The 16230-nt window shown below is 34.4% G+C and overlaps 1 long non-coding RNA gene across 1 annotated transcript in view; it reads right to left on the bottom strand.

Annotated features, from left to right (window-relative positions):
• Positions 1-1481: 1481 nt before the first annotated feature.
• LOC145693939 (uncharacterized) overlaps positions 1482-16230 on the bottom strand; it is a 49894-nt gene continuing 35145 nt past the window's right edge. Inside the window, exons 2-3 of the long non-coding RNA XR_014132856.1 lie at positions 8422-8551; positions 1482-1678 (exon numbers count right to left, since the gene is read on the bottom strand). This is a non-coding gene — a long non-coding RNA (uncharacterized LOC145693939). The remainder of the gene's footprint in view (positions 1679-8421; positions 8552-16230) is intronic.

Here is a 16230-nt window from a genome sequence, read left to right as displayed (position 1 = left end):
GGTAGAATAGTGAACTTCCATTTCATTTTATTTATAACCAAAACATCCGACTATCTGATTACTGGTTGGACCAACTCTATCCTTGATATCTATCAGATACTGTAATATATTTATCCAAACTAGAACATCAATATCATCTATAGTAAATATGAGTACATCAGGATTTCAGAAGGTTTCTCTCTGGAAGAGGGACTGAATAAACAGGAGTTGAAACTAGTACTGCAAAAATGCTTATAACCTAGTTTGTATCTAATCGGAGAAATGTTCCGATAGAACTTTCCCCTCAGGCTACCTCCTAAAATTATCACTGCATCTAATAATAATTCTTTTAAGGACTTTCACTAGTGTGTAGATATTAGTTGAATTATGTGATAAGATTGTAATTACATATCTGATCCTTATTCGGTTTCGGTAACATGAAAACTTTTGATACCTGCATGATTTATTTTCTTTTTATATATAAAGTTGTATGAATATAAATGTTTTTTTTTTATTCATTTGATCTCTAAGTGTTTTTCTATCGCATCGTTTTGATTAAAATATTTGTCTTCTGAGAGAAGGAATACAAAACTTATTCCAAAAATGAGATTACCATATTCTGCGGATACATTTCCAACTGGCTAACTCTATTCAGAATATACTGTCCTCTTAATCTGGCTGGTGTGCTGAAAGTGTATAATAAGCAAATAAATACGAAGTAGAATCATGATGAGCCAAAATTTAACTATTTAAATATTTAAATGCTAGTAGAAGTACCCGATCTTCGCAAGGAATGAATACTATGCAACCTACAACACAGTAGAGTAGTTTGGATTGTCAAATTTGAAGGACTGATGAGATTAAAACTATTTAAATCTCTCTTGAGTCAAAAATTAAAAAGCGGCTTCGTACGAGACTGAGTCTGGTAAAGATTTATCTGTGCATAAATTTGGTGGCTTTAGGTGACTCCGTTCTATGCGGGACACACGCACACACTTTATTAAGAATAAGGATAATGATTACAATATGTTCACTAACTATGTCACAACATGTTCGGAAACTGTATATGCGAATTGTTTACTTTCAAAATGCAGACATGTCCGCACAGTAAATACTGATGTATAGTAACACAAGCCAAAAAGATAGGAAATCTCACGACACCTTCAAACGTTAAAAATCAATTTTGGAAGTAGTTATCACTTAGGTAGAACCTGCTTTTTTATCATTACACGTTAATTGAAATATTATTATTATTATTATTATTTTACAAAAAATAATCCCTGCAGAGCTCGAAATGAAATTTGAATACTGGTAAGTTAGCACTTGGATGAAGCTGAATTTTTATTACTTTAATTCGATTTAAATTTTCATCTTAATGGGAGAAAGGGGTTCAAATTATTTTCCATAAACCTATTCTTCCCGTGCGAAGAACGGGCATTTCACCTAGTAATATTGTAATGTATAAATTCAATAAAAACAATCTTGGAAAAGTTGTTGTAAATAAATATATTTCTAATAAACGGTAATTTATTCCATCAATCTTTCTCTGTAAAAGCAATGGTTATTAGGGTAAATTTTGTGCTGTAGAACTTCCAGACTGATCTTGTGTTGCTACGTCGGGTGATTTGTGTTTTGCCTTCTCAAAAGCAGTGTCAACAGCAAACATGGCTTCCATCTCTTCGTCGTTGTAATATTCTCCCTGAAAGACAGAGAATGTTATTATAAGGTAGTCGACTACGCCATTAATCGGTAATGAAAAATAGTTGTAAAAGTATTCACTAACCCTGAGGTTTCTGGATTAATAAATGAGATTCAGGATGATCTTGTTGTGTTTTGAGGTTGGTGCTCCTCATGAAGTCATACGATTTCGCTTGTTTTATCTTTTACTTCCGCATTGTTTACATTAAGTAATTAGTGTTGCATGTTGAGGGATAAAATCTCATTGAGTAGAAATTTTCTTGTAGAGTGAGATCGAGGAATTATTATTTTTAAAGACTATGGACGTTCCCTTAAGAACCTAACTTACTAGAAATAATACAAAATTTGCCATTTTTTGTTTGTTTTACGTAAGTGAAAGGAGATAATGAAATGCAACTTACCACAGTCATAGATAATGTTAGTCTACGACAGAAAATATAAACCTCAAGAATTTTCAGTGTTACCATCTATACAAATTACAGTGTTGTCAGAATAACATTTCCTTCAAAATCTGAATTAAGGCAGCGACTAAAGGAACAAACTCAACTGTATTTGATTACGTATCATGTTGTTTTGGTATCCTGTGAACTACTTTTTAAAATGATAGTTCTTTTAGTTTGTAATAAACAAAATAGTTTTAATTTATAGTCATTAAAATTAAATAATAATGTTATTTAAAATTAAATGTAGCATTTAAATCTCTACGATGTATCGAATTAGAGCTAGTTTAAATTATTTATACTACTCTGTTTTTTAAATAGTATTAAATTAAATGTGATTGATACAGCTATAAATTTATCCATTGAGTTGATAAATGTGTTGGCTTAGTGATGTGTCAAGATATTTTACGCCGATTTTTGACTTTAAGCATAAAGTAATTTGAGTTACGCCATGGGCGCCAGAAGAGGGGGCAGGGTGGGGCCCGAGCCCCCTCTGGCTCACGAAAATTTATTAAATTTCTTAAGATTTTATTAATACAAATATTAAAAATCCCAAACGCAATATATAGCAACCAGGGATTTGACCCGATTAGAATTTTTTCTTCGGGCGCCCATGAGTCCACACCGAACCGTATACAGCTACAATCTAAAGTGTAAAAACTATCGCAATGGTCACGTGAAACCCACTTTCCCAATGGCAGTAGTTTGGGTCAAGCTGTCACTGTTTCCATTTGTAACAGCCAAGGTGGGTAATGTTGCCATTACCGTCCCTTCCCAGAAAAACTAAATCTTTGAAAATCAGGAAAGAAAGTTTTACGTTCCCTTCCCTCTACTCAAACAAGTAGCCCCTCCGAGAAGAGTTTCCCGGGCCAGGTATGTGGTTTACAACGCCGCTTAACGCACGTAAAAATGTAAGCTACTGAAAGAGAATGGTATGCTAAAGTTCAACAAATAATAATAAGTCTTCAAAGGTTGCAGGAACATAACTCTACTTGATAAACAACACAAAAAGAATTCCGATAGCATTAACAAATTTTATTATTATTTTTAATAAAAACAAAAAAAGGTATATGTAATGTTGAATAGAACAACGTATTTGTGAAGTTCAAAAAAAAAGTTTTGTTCAATCTTTAAAAATATTTTCAACCACTAATAGATTTAAATAAATTTGATTCATGGAAAAACCATATGAAATTTATAATTACTGAAAAATTCATCAGGCACATGTTGTATGAAATGAAATTCCAAGATGGATCCTACCTTATCACAAGTCATTTTCAACGTAATCCATATTTGAAATATAATTATTTTTATCACAGAAATGCAATACCAATATTTGAACTGATGGTTCAATTAGAATATTTATCAATTTTCTATCTACATTTTTTTATATATATGTACTCACGGAAAAAAACCAGAATAGATTTTAAATTCACAAAATAAAATATACTATACACAATAATAAATATAGTTTAACACATACCTCGCGAAGAGAACAAGTGACGGGCCCGCTCACTTAATTTCAAAGCTACTTCATCGGAAGGATAAACAACCAATTAAATTTAAGTATAGCAATCACATGACTGACAAAAGACTAACCATAATACCAGATCATTTAAATTAAGAAAACACCAACTCTATATTGCAAAAATATACTGTACTGGAATATAGGGAGGAAAAAGGAAGGTGAATAGGTTACCAAAATAATAATAATAATAATAATAATAATAATAATATAGAAGGAAACAGTATAGAAGGAAACAGCGCTGTTTCTAATCTTAAATCAAATCCCTTATGCATTCATTTTACTCTAATACCAATGTAAAGATCTCTACGGCACAACATCCCCCTCCAAAAAAAAAAAAAAAATTCTTCAGAATATTTTTCATTTTAAACCTAAAACACATATGTATAATACAATATAGTAATGAGCATGAGATGAAATGATGATGAAAAGGGTTAGTAGCGAATGAATGATGATGAACATGAACAATAAATATACAATTCAAGAAACAACAATTTTCCTTACATGGTTCCACCACACACATTTCTGGGCTCTCTGTAGAGCTTAGCTAAAGTAGTATGTGTCACGACTATTTTATTATCGGTTGTTTTGCATTTTAATGTATTTGCCGTAGGTTTAGCAATCACAGTAACAGGACCCCACCAATTAAAGGCTAATGATTTTGTAACCTTATCCTGTAGGGATGACTTTTGCTGTGATTTGATCAAAACACGATCACCGACAGCAAAGGTGACGGGAACAGTACGCTTATTATATATCCTTCGTCTCTCTTCCCAAGCTTTGTGCATGTTTTCTAAAGCATGCTCCCATATAGTGGCATTATTAGGGCCATCAATATCTTCAGAGGAAATTTTCCACTTAACCATCAAGGTATCAATAGGATCTCTCCCAAGAAACAATCTAAATGGAGAAAATTTCAACTCTGAATGTTCAGCAGTATTCAGAGAAAACTGCAGTTGGTTTATAAAATATGCCCATTTCTCCTGTTTTCCATTCAAATAGGATTTCAGACTAGTTTTTACTAATCTCACGTATTTCTCAACTGCATTTCCACCAGGAAAGTAAGGAGAGCTCCTAATATGTTTTATTCCATTTCCAAAGAGGAAATTCTTGAATTCTACGGAAGAAAAACACGGACCCCTATCGCTCGTAAGAGAACGACAAAATCCGAAACGACAAAAAATATCATTCAGGGCTTTGATAACAAGCTTGCTCGTTCCATTACGTAAAGGAACTAAATGAAGGAATCGAGACGCATTATCGAGACAAAGTAGAATGTACCGGTATCCATAACTACACGGGAGAGGCCCAGCCAAATCTACGTAGTTATGGCCATTCACCTCAGAACAATATTCTGAGATCAACTGCCCTTGAGGAAGATAATTTCTAGCCTTCGAGAGTTGGCACTCATGGCACCCTCTCACATACTCTCGAACCTCGTCGTACATGTTCTTCCAAGTAAAATACTTGGAAAGTTTCTTGTAACTCTTCAAAATCCCAAGGTGAGCCCCATTGGGTAACATCGAATGATAATAACTTAATAACATAGGGACAAGTAAACGGGGAACCAAAACCTTATAAGGTGAATATTTCGCCTTAGTATTTTGATACAAGATATCCTTCACAATCTTGTAATCTTGGTATTCCCCACCATGTTCAACCACCTCTCGATAAATATCTTTAGTATCAACTTCTGTTCGTTGATGTTGTACAATATCTGTATGTGACAATGGCAAACTCCATAGACTAAACATGCAATTCTCCGCGGAATTAATGGAACAAGGATCAACATCTACATCCGTGGGGTTGATTTCATAAATCCGCGTCAAAAAATCCACCTGAAAATTCTTCGCACTCGAAATGTGCACAATTTTGAATTTAAATTCAAATAAATTCTGTACTATATTACCATAACGACCTAAATTCTTCGGATTACGTAACATGTGTACGAGAGCATTATTATCTGTAAATATAGTAAATTCGTTACTCAAGAATGAACGAAAGCGCATCACCGCATTATATATGGCAAGTAATTCCAATTGATATATTGTTCTATTAAAATCAGCGGGTTTTAAAGTCTTACTGAAAAACCAAACTGGTTTCAACAAGCCCTCGTCCGTTTTCTGAGACAAAATTGCGGCTTGAGATCTCAACGTCGAATCTACATGCAAATAAAATCTTTTATTTAAATTGGGGATGGACAAAATAATCTGTTCTTCAAAAGCTCGCTTTATTTGCTCCAAACAAGAGTCCTCTCTGGGACCCCAAACAAATTTCTCACGTGGAGAACGCATTTTCGATAAGGGTTCGATAAGGCCCGCGAAGTCATTACAGAAACGAGAATAGAAATTTAAAAAGCTCAAAATCTTCACAAGGCCACGTCGATTTTGAGGGGGTTTGATATCCCTAATTGCCTGTAGCCTTTCGGGTAGCATCTTAATCTCACCATCCTCGATCAAGAAGCCCAAAAATTCAATTTTTGTCCTCAATATCTTACATTTGTCGGGAGAGAGAGTGAGGCCTCTGCTCGAAAAACGAGAGAGAACTTGTTCAAGCATGGAATTGTGTTCCTCAATAGAACGTCCATATACGACAATGTCATCCGCGTAGAATTCAACCCCCTTTCCTCTCAAATCTCCCAATATATCGTTAAGAGCCCTCATTAAAGCCTGTGTCCCAATGCAGATTCCCATCGGTACTCTATCGTACTCATATAATTTGTCTTGTACAGCGAAGGCGGTGAGCTGTCTACTCTCAGGGGACAGCTGGACCTGGAAGAAAGCTCGACGGGCATCAAAAATTGACATAATTTTTGCATCAGAAAGCGAACTAATACACTCGTCGAGGTTCGGACACGGGACCCCATCTCCACAAATGATATTGTTCACCCGAGCGAAATTTACTACTAGCCTGGAAGATGAATCCCTATTCTTAACTAGAAAACAAGGAGATCTAAACTCAGAGAGTGAAGGACGAATAACATTATTTTCCAATAATTGTTCAATAATATGGGATAATTCCTTCTGCTGAGTTCTAGAAAAAGGGTACTGTCTCTCACGTATCACTTCATCTGATTTTCTTTGGATATGGTATACAAAATCACTAATGCAGCCTATACGATGAGTGATCACATTATCATATTTACTCAATAACCTATCTACATAAGCCCCTAAACTCTTGTCTTGTTCCAATAACTTTTTATCTATACCATCTATAATTTTCTTTCTCTCTTCTGATAACGTTTCTACGACCTGTCTTTGGTCAATTGGATTCATTGTAACAATTTCTTTTAAAAATATTGATTCGACCTTTCTTTGTTCTACGTGTTCTACATTTTCATTTTCCTTAAAAAGTGGTATCTCATCCATAAAAAAGGAACTATCACCACCAAAAGCCATGATGAATATAAACAAGTAAGTAAGGATATTGACTAACATGTGCCAAGAATTGGGTTCAATCCCGCCTGCTTTATATTACCAATGAAGACTGTAACTGACTTTAAACTTTTAAAGCATACCATAAAAAAATATAAATGACTTGTTCTCTTCTTTTGTAACAGCCAAGGTGGGTAATGTTGCCATTACCGTCCCTTCCCAGAAAAACTAAATCTTTGAAAATCAGGAAAGAAAGTTTTACGTTCCCTTCCCTCTACTCAAACAAGTAGCCCCTCCGAGAAGAGTTTCCCGGGCCAGGTATGTGGTTTACAACGCCGCTTAACGCACGTAAAAATGTAAGCTACTGAAAGAGAATGGTATGCTAAAGTTCAACAAATAATAATAAGTCTTCAAAGGTTGCAGGAACATAACTCTACTTGATAAACAACACAAAAAGAATTCCGATAGCATTAACAAATTTTATTATTATTTTTAATAAAAACAAAAAAAGGTATATGTAATGTTGAATAGAACAACGTATTTGTGAAGTTCAAAAAAAAAGTTTTGTTCAATCTTTAAAAATATTTTCAACCACTAATAGATTTAAATAAATTTGATTCATGGAAAAACCATATGAAATTTATAATTACTGAAAAATTCATCAGGCACATGTTGTATGAAATGAAATTCCAAGATGGATCCTACCTTATCACAAGTCATTTTCAACGTAATCCATATTTGAAATATAATTATTTTTATCACAGAAATGCAATACCAATATTTGAACTGATGGTTCAATTAGAATATTTATCAATTTTCTATCTACATTTTTTTATATATATGTACTCACGGAAAAAAACCAGAATAGATTTTAAATTCACAAAATAAAATATACTATACACAATAATAAATATAGTTTAACACATACCTCGCGAAGAGAACAAGTGACGGGCCCGCTCACTTAATTTCAAAGCTACTTCATCGGAAGGATAAACAACCAATTAAATTTAAGTATAGCAATCACATGACTGACAAAAGACTAACCATAATACCAGATCATTTAAATTAAGAAAACACCAACTCTATATTGCAAAAATATACTGTACTGGAATATAGGGAGGAAAAAGGAAGGTGAATAGGTTACCAAAATAATAATAATAATAATAATAATAATAATAATATAGAAGGAAACAGTATAGAAGGAAACAGCGCTGTTTCTAATCTTAAATCAAATCCCTTATGCATTCATTTTACTCTAATACCAATGTAAAGATCTCTACGGCACACATTCCTACAGCACGAAAATGTAGTTAGTTTCACTCTGGCTTCAGACAGTTCAGTTCTACTCCCTCACAACTCCATTTAAAAAGTCATCTACTTGCATAGTTACAGTTACCTTACTCACCTTACTGACGAAGCACACCACCAATCCGTAAGCAGACAAAAGACTTCCTATAATCATTAGAATAAGTCCTATTGTTTCAATGTCCTGCATTAGAAAAGGATGTTTCCAATACTCAGTGAAATCCAACTATCTATAATAGAACAAGGGACAACATTTATAAATAGAATAGAAGAACAATAAATGAAAGTAGTAGCACATGCTTACGTTAAATAGAGTACCATAGTTGTATATATACACACACCATTACTTTAGTAGCTAAAACACTGAACTGCTCAGAAGTGAATTTAAATTAAATATTTAAAAGCGTAATTGAATGAAGAGGTTTCTTCATAGCACGTTAACCATAATCTATAATGTTTCTCTCGGGTATACTTCCGAAGGAGTTGACCAACCGCTCCCTCCGGAGATAAGATAAATTGTGATTACATGTTTCTCTTGTCCAGAGACGGGGCACGGAGGCTCCGTGGTAGAGCGCTTCCCTCTGGTGAGAGGGGTCCTTGGTTCGATCTCTGCACATATAAGTTTATGGTGGATAATATCGTATTCGTGGGTTTTCAACGGATACCCCCACATTCTCATTTCACAATTTTTTCCATCATCATACACTTGCTTTAATCACCGTCTCCCATAGCATAAAGGTCATAAGCGTGATACGTTAAACTGAATGAGTTTCATTTGATGAAATTTTTTCATTTTTTCTTGTCCAGGGCATATTCTTTAGCAAATACAGTCCCAGTCCAGTCTACTCGCACTTTGATTTTACCCCAGCCTTCCAGGAAAACATTTTCGGAGGGTAGGCTAACGAATCTATATTCACAAATATACAAATGGGATCTCAGTGGCTCAGTAGTAAGCACTCAACCTTCTACATGAATACCTAGTTCCATTGCAACTCCTACTAAAAGACAGGTGTGTCGAGATTCTCTTGTATTCTTCCACTTTGGTCATTCTACCATTATCATTCATCTCATCACCGAATCCCTTAGCCTGGGTGCATAATCGTGGTACTTTAAATAAACTCTTTTAAGAAAAAGAAACTAATAAGATACAAATAAGAATATCACTCTCCACATCTTTCGTCCCAAAAGGCATGCTAACGTATTTACTTTTTTAAAAAATGTATTTTATATAATAGATGCATGTTTTGTTTACGTATTATGCAGATTAACATACTTGTATGTTAATTTGTACAATATTGTGTACAGAAATTCATCACATACTGTAATATCCATCTCCAAAATTTATAAATAAATATTTGTGCTCGTATAAAGACTTACAGAAATTTTTAAAATCTATTGTACATTTGGACAGTAGTATAGATGGAAAGAATATGATTGGCTATCATAAATTTTAAAAAAAATAGTGAAGATCGGCAAGATGCTAAGGCATAATCATTAAACTTCCAAAGTATACTATGCATAAGTATCAGAAGTCTTATAGAACGGGTATGTCCGTCCGTCCATCTGTTCACAGATATCAGAGCAAAAACAGTACGAGTGAGAGAACTGGACTTGAAATAGTTTCAATATTGATTTTCATAAAACCGAAAAGATAACGAGGTTCGGCTTTTTGCGATCGATTCACTGTCCGAAGAATATGTTCCATTTCCTCTGTTAACCATCTAATCAAACCGGAAGTGATAGAAATTAACCGTTTCAAGTTTCAACGTTGATTACCATACAAGAAAAACGGTAACAGATATCGACAAGAAGTTTTCAGTAATCAATTCAATGTCTCAAGAAAACATACAATCACTACCACATACTGTCATCGTAGGAAAGAAAATTAGTTCGTAAAATAAGAAAATCGTCTTCTAATTTGAGCTCTCTTCTGTTTGCTTTTCTATTTAAATATCTGCATAGATAATGGCATGCTTCTCTTTCCCCTCAATATTCTCCAGACCTGGAGGCCATGCCAAAGATTTCTTAAACATCCTTACCGCAGAATGAGATACAAATTCACATTCTGAAGGAGCACACTTGGTGCTGCTATAGAGAATATTCGCAAGCAATTCCTGAGGCTTTTTCAGAACCTTGTTCCAATCTGGATGCTTTGAGTTATCTTTTAAACGAATAATCCTATTTAACTCCTTATGAGTCCTTTCTGTGAGACCATTAGAGCTTGGAAAATAATCGGAAATGAAAACTTGGTTTATTCCGTGTCTCTCACAATAAATCAGCTACAAGTGCAGAAGGAATTGTAGGCCACAGTCAGAAATAATGGTACAAGGATAAGAGAACATACAGTAGTATTTTCCTTTAAATTAGCTATTACTTTCTTCGTGTGAGTGTTTCTTAAAGAAATGAAACAAACATGAATATGGAAAGTAACAAATAGATATTGATAGGATATAGGAATATCTATGACTGGTGGGAAGTTCACATACTAAATTTATTCCTAGCTTTTCGTGAGATGCGCTAGTTTTAATATAACATCTTTCCTTAAGAATGACTCCGTTCGCAAACTTCGTTTCAGCACACGCTAAGCAATCTCGATTATATTGTTTAATACTAGTTTTCTATCTTTTCCAGTATAAGATAGATTTGCACTGTATCCGATTTGCACACTTCACCACGACAAAGTAGTCACGGCAATAAATTATACTGACAATATTACCAGCTGGGTTCTGAGGAATAACAAAGAGTCATTGTTTAGTTTTGACATATTTGAAATATAGTAGTTCTTGATGATACGTGGCAAGATCCGTGTTAAAACAATTGGAAGATATAGATTTGAGCTTCGTACAGAACTAGTTTGTTTGTTGTTTATCTCGAATTTCTTGAGGATCAAATAATGAATAATCCTGAACAAATATAGAAAGTTAACGAAGTAGCTTTCTAGTTCCGACTGGTCTATAGGTTAAAGAATAGTATTCAGGCATGTAGTCAGTCCTTCTTGCTGGTTAATGATTGTCATGGTACTGATTTGAATTTATGCACTATTCCATTCTTCATTCTACAAAAATATTTCTCGAAAATACGCTTATTTTTACATGCAACGAAGATATATCGTAATATTTACTTATTTGAACACCGATAACTTATACAGTAATATTAAAACTAGATTCTCACAGCATTAATTCGAATATCACTCTATATGGGTTTATTTTTATATCATTACTATTACATTATAAACCAGTTGAGAATGTGCAAAGAGCATTGGCAGAACGAACTTAAAAAGAATTATTTTTCCTTATTAACTTCTCTAGTCTTTATACCAATTGTTCTATATACTTTATTATTATATTCACTAAACAATTCTTGTAATATATCTATCCATTTATAATTTCCTTGAGTACTATATTTTTCACATGTTTTGTTTAAATGTTCTGTTAAAACGTTCTACATGTTGTTTTACGAAGACATATGCTCAAAATGGAGAGCTCAAAATTGAAAAATTCGCAAAATATAATCTCTCTATAAGTTACGATTCCCGAGATGTGGTTCCTTAAATCTGCCGAAATTGGAACTTTTTTAGCAAATATCTCAGGAATGGTAAGAGTGACGCGAAAAATTCCATAACTTCTTTCAGATAGTTTTTGATGCTCTCTCGAACGGAGGGTTCAAAATTGAAAGATCCGCAAATAACACACACACACACACACATACAAGACAGAGAACTCAGGATGGACGGCCATATTAGTCCATCACACACATATGAGAGATGACGTCCCACGACGATCTCACTGCCCGGCAGGGAAAAGGCAGAAAAAATCCTCACTCAGGATAATCGGTCTGAAAAAGCTGTTACACCTTTTCAACCGGTTGTCCCTACTGGGAATCGAAGCTGGGACCACTTGCACCAGAGGCGAGAGTGTTAGCAACCAGAGTTGGAGTGGGTCAGTGGGTCAGTGGGTCAAGTTTGTCAAGTTTTCTGAGTGGGTCAGTGGGTCGTGGGTCAACAGCATGTGACCCACTGTGACACACCACCCACCATGACCCACTGTGACCAGGGCCGTGCTGGGATACTAATGAGGGCGGTGGACAAGCCTACTAAAAGGGCGCCTATACAGACGGTAATATATATATATATATATATATATATATATATATATATATATATATATATATATATATATATATATATATATATATATATATAAAGAGAGAGAGAGAGAGAGAGAGAGAGAGAGACTTTGAAAGAAAGTATGGGTACCATTTTATATCAAAATCACCACCAAATTTGTTTTAGTATTAACCGTAAATAGCTAACCTCGAATAGAAATCCTCTTTACTACAGAAAAACTTTTTAGTTCCAGTAATAACATTTCTGTCAAATAAAAAGAAGCTAAATGTATCAACAACTTAATATAGCACACCTATGGACGCAGGAGGCTCATTGCCGCGTTTACAAAAGCTGTCCATTGATTTCGTTTACAAAAGCTGTCCATTGATTTCTGTCCTTACAAAACTGAACCCAGTTTCTATTTTATATTTCAATCTCTACCAGAACCATTTTAATATTGTCCTCCCATCTGTGCCTCGGTCTTCCTAATGGTCATTTTCCTATTTGGATTTCCAGGTACAATTTCGAAAGCGTTTCTAATTTCTTCCATTCTGGCTACACAAAATGACCATTTGAGCCTCCTAGACTTGATGAGCCTAACAATGTTTGGTAAACGGTATAAAATTATGCAGTTCCTCCTTATGAAGTTTCCTCCTTTCCCCATTCCCGTTCATTTTGGAGTTCGAATATTGGTTTAAGAATCTTGTTTTCAAATACTTTCAGTCTGTGATTTTCCCTCAGTCAGTTACCATGTTTCGCAACCATACAGCACAACAGGCATGATTATCGTTTTATATTTTGAGCTACAAATTCCTCAACATAATTAGCGACAACAAAAGATTTTTAACTTAATAATAGCACGAAATCTCTGCTTTCAGTTGACATCAAATTTTTTAGTGATTATGGTTTTGGTCTGTTAATAATGATCCTAGATATTTGAAAGTATCCACTTTGTCGGAAGAAAATATTATTTGGAATTTTAACGCATCCATAAAATGCAGTATTACGATCCCGACAAGCTTCCATTTATTCAGTTTTCTCTGCATTTACTTTTAAGCCTATATCCCTGCAGGCGTTAACTAAGATTGCTTCATTCCTTTCTATTATTCTATCATTACTTATTAAATTTACATCATCAGCATACGCCATAACCTGGCAAATACAATTCAGCTCTAGGACCTGATTGCTGTCTTTGATTTTCCTTATCGTGTTCTCCAGAACAAAGTTAAATAATAATGACGACAACGCATTTCCTTGTTTCAGGTCATTTCCAACGTGAAAGCTCGTGAACAAGAATTTCTCTACTCGAACCTTACTTTGGGATTCATTTAAACATATCTTAATTAATCTACCTTTTCTGTAAGCATGTTGTACAATGTTTCCCTCCTACTAGGAGTCTACAGTCAATAATTGATGTGCCAGAATGTTGTATTCTCTCATTTGTTTTCAAGTATTAGTCGAATGGTAAATATCTGGTCGATAGTTGATAGATTTTACCTAAATCCGTTATGATAATCTCCAATAATTTCATCTGCGGATGAAGTCAATCTTCCTAATACAATGTTTAAGAGGATTTATTGGATGTTGACAGAAGAGAAATGTCTCGATAACTATTAAATCTGTTTTGTTGCTTTTCTTCTGAACTGGAACAATGATTGATTCTCTTTAATCTTCTGGTAATTCCACCTTGTTCCAGATAATGAGTTTGTGTATCTTGCTCTGCAATTTTTCTCCTCCAGCTAAAATTAAGTCAACCAGAATTTCGTCCACCCGGAGATATGTGTTTATTTTTTAAAAAATAGCGATTTCTATTTCTGTCTGGTTAGGTTCTGGAATATACGGTTATACTGCATGCATTTCACTTTCTCCACGCGCATTAGTTTTTGGCTATGTGTTAAGCAAATCGTCAAAGAAATCTTTCCATCTATTTAAGATGCTATCTATATCAGTAAGAACTGTTCCTTTCGGTTTCTTTAATATATAAGCACGAAGTTGATAGCCTTTCTTAAGTTCGTTGATGCATTTATACATGTCCCGAATGTTTTTGTTTTCACTATTATCTTCAAGTTAATTAATTTTAACTTTCAAAAGTCTCGTTTCTTTGTTCTAGAAGTTTTAGAAGTCACTACCAGATGATAATGAAATTTTATGTAGTTATTTCGTTCGGATTTTGTAGCCAACGCAGTTTCTTCTGTTTTCTCTTCTCTGCTACTTTAGTACATTCCTGGTTGAACCATGAATGTATGTTACGTATTTCTGCGTGCTCCAATATTTCTTTTGTTGAAATTTTAATGTTTTCTCTCATTTCAACCAAGTATCGTGAACACTAGTGCACTCCGAACCTTCTAAAACCGAGAATCTATTCGGCACTTCAATCTGGCTCCCCTCTCACCTGACTCTCCTCCATTTAAAAAAATTAAACCGCTTCGTTTTCAGATATTGAATATTTCCTTTATTCAACGATAATCTCTCTCTTACTATCACAATCAACTCCTCTGAACGACCGAACATCAGTTATGCTAGACTGTTCTTTTCTGTCTACTAAAACATGGTCAGTTTGAATATGTGTTTTTCCATCTGATGAAGTCCAAGTTTATTTATGAATGTCGCGATGTTGGAATTTTGTAATCTTCACGATAAGGTTTCTGGATATTGCACAGTTCACGAGTCTAACGCCGTTGTCACAACCTTCCTTGTGAAAACATTTATTCCCTATAATCGGTTTGAAAATACCCTCCGGTTCTACATTCGCATTGAAACCGCCTTACAGAATTTTCATATGGTATTGCAGGAGATAATCAAATACTCGTTCTATTCTTTCGTAAAAACTGTATTTTTTAAATCGCCATCCTTATTTTCTGTTAGGGCATGTGCATTTAAAATAATAATATTACACCACCGACCCTTAAGAGAAGTAAAAGAAAATATATCATTAACAAATTCAACCTATGTAATTGCTGATATTACGTATTCGTTTGTGAACGGAAAGCCCTGTTTCTAGTTGGTAATTTTTACTTTGTTCCCCGTAAAAGAACGTAAAATTTCCCGACTTGACTCCTCCATTTCCTTCTCGTCTAACTTCCTGATATCCCACTAGGTCCAACCTCTATTTCTAAACTAATTTTTTTTACAAATTTTAACGCGCCTGATCTATAGAGACTTCTTATATTTCATGTTCCAAAATTTTATGTCGATTTTACTTTGCGGAATTCGTGCCAAGTTATCAGTTCTGATCCGAGGATTCTGCGAACTAATCTGAACAATCCTTTTTTACAGGATGAGGTTGTTAGCCTCACACCAAATTCTCAAGCTGGGTTATCACCCCTTGTCTGTCCGCGACTACTTACTCAGTATATTCGCAGCTAACCTCTATATCCCAGAGGCCTTCTCCTCGATCCACAACCTGAGGACGCGCCGTGCTGTGGTGACAGGAAGACCACATTTTACGGAAATTAATACAGCTATATTTCAGAAATACAACAGGTACTGATTATCCGAATACTGCTTTAAAACACACAGGAACAATCAATATGCTCGCATATATGGATGCATATTAAGACTGTGAAAGCTTCGATGCCGTAAAAATCGTAAATTAGAGACTAGTGTCAGTATAGTATTACATAAATGCATCGTACGTATGACTATCCGAATTATTCTTGATGTATCACATTTGTTTCGTTTTATAGCTATATAACTTTATAATATTTTTGTAAGTGATTATACTCTTTACCTGTTCTCTGCCAATAGCAACTGTATGAATTTATAATACAAAACTAAAATTCAGAAGAATAAAATTTTTTAAAA

Source organism: Thermobia domestica, chromosome 9 (assembly GCF_964235325.1).
Source record: "Thermobia domestica chromosome 9, izTheDome1.hap1.1, whole genome shotgun sequence".
Lineage (NCBI taxonomy): Eukaryota > Metazoa > Arthropoda > Insecta > Zygentoma > Lepismatidae > Thermobia > Thermobia domestica.
This window is presented reverse-complemented; position numbering and strand designations above follow the sequence as displayed.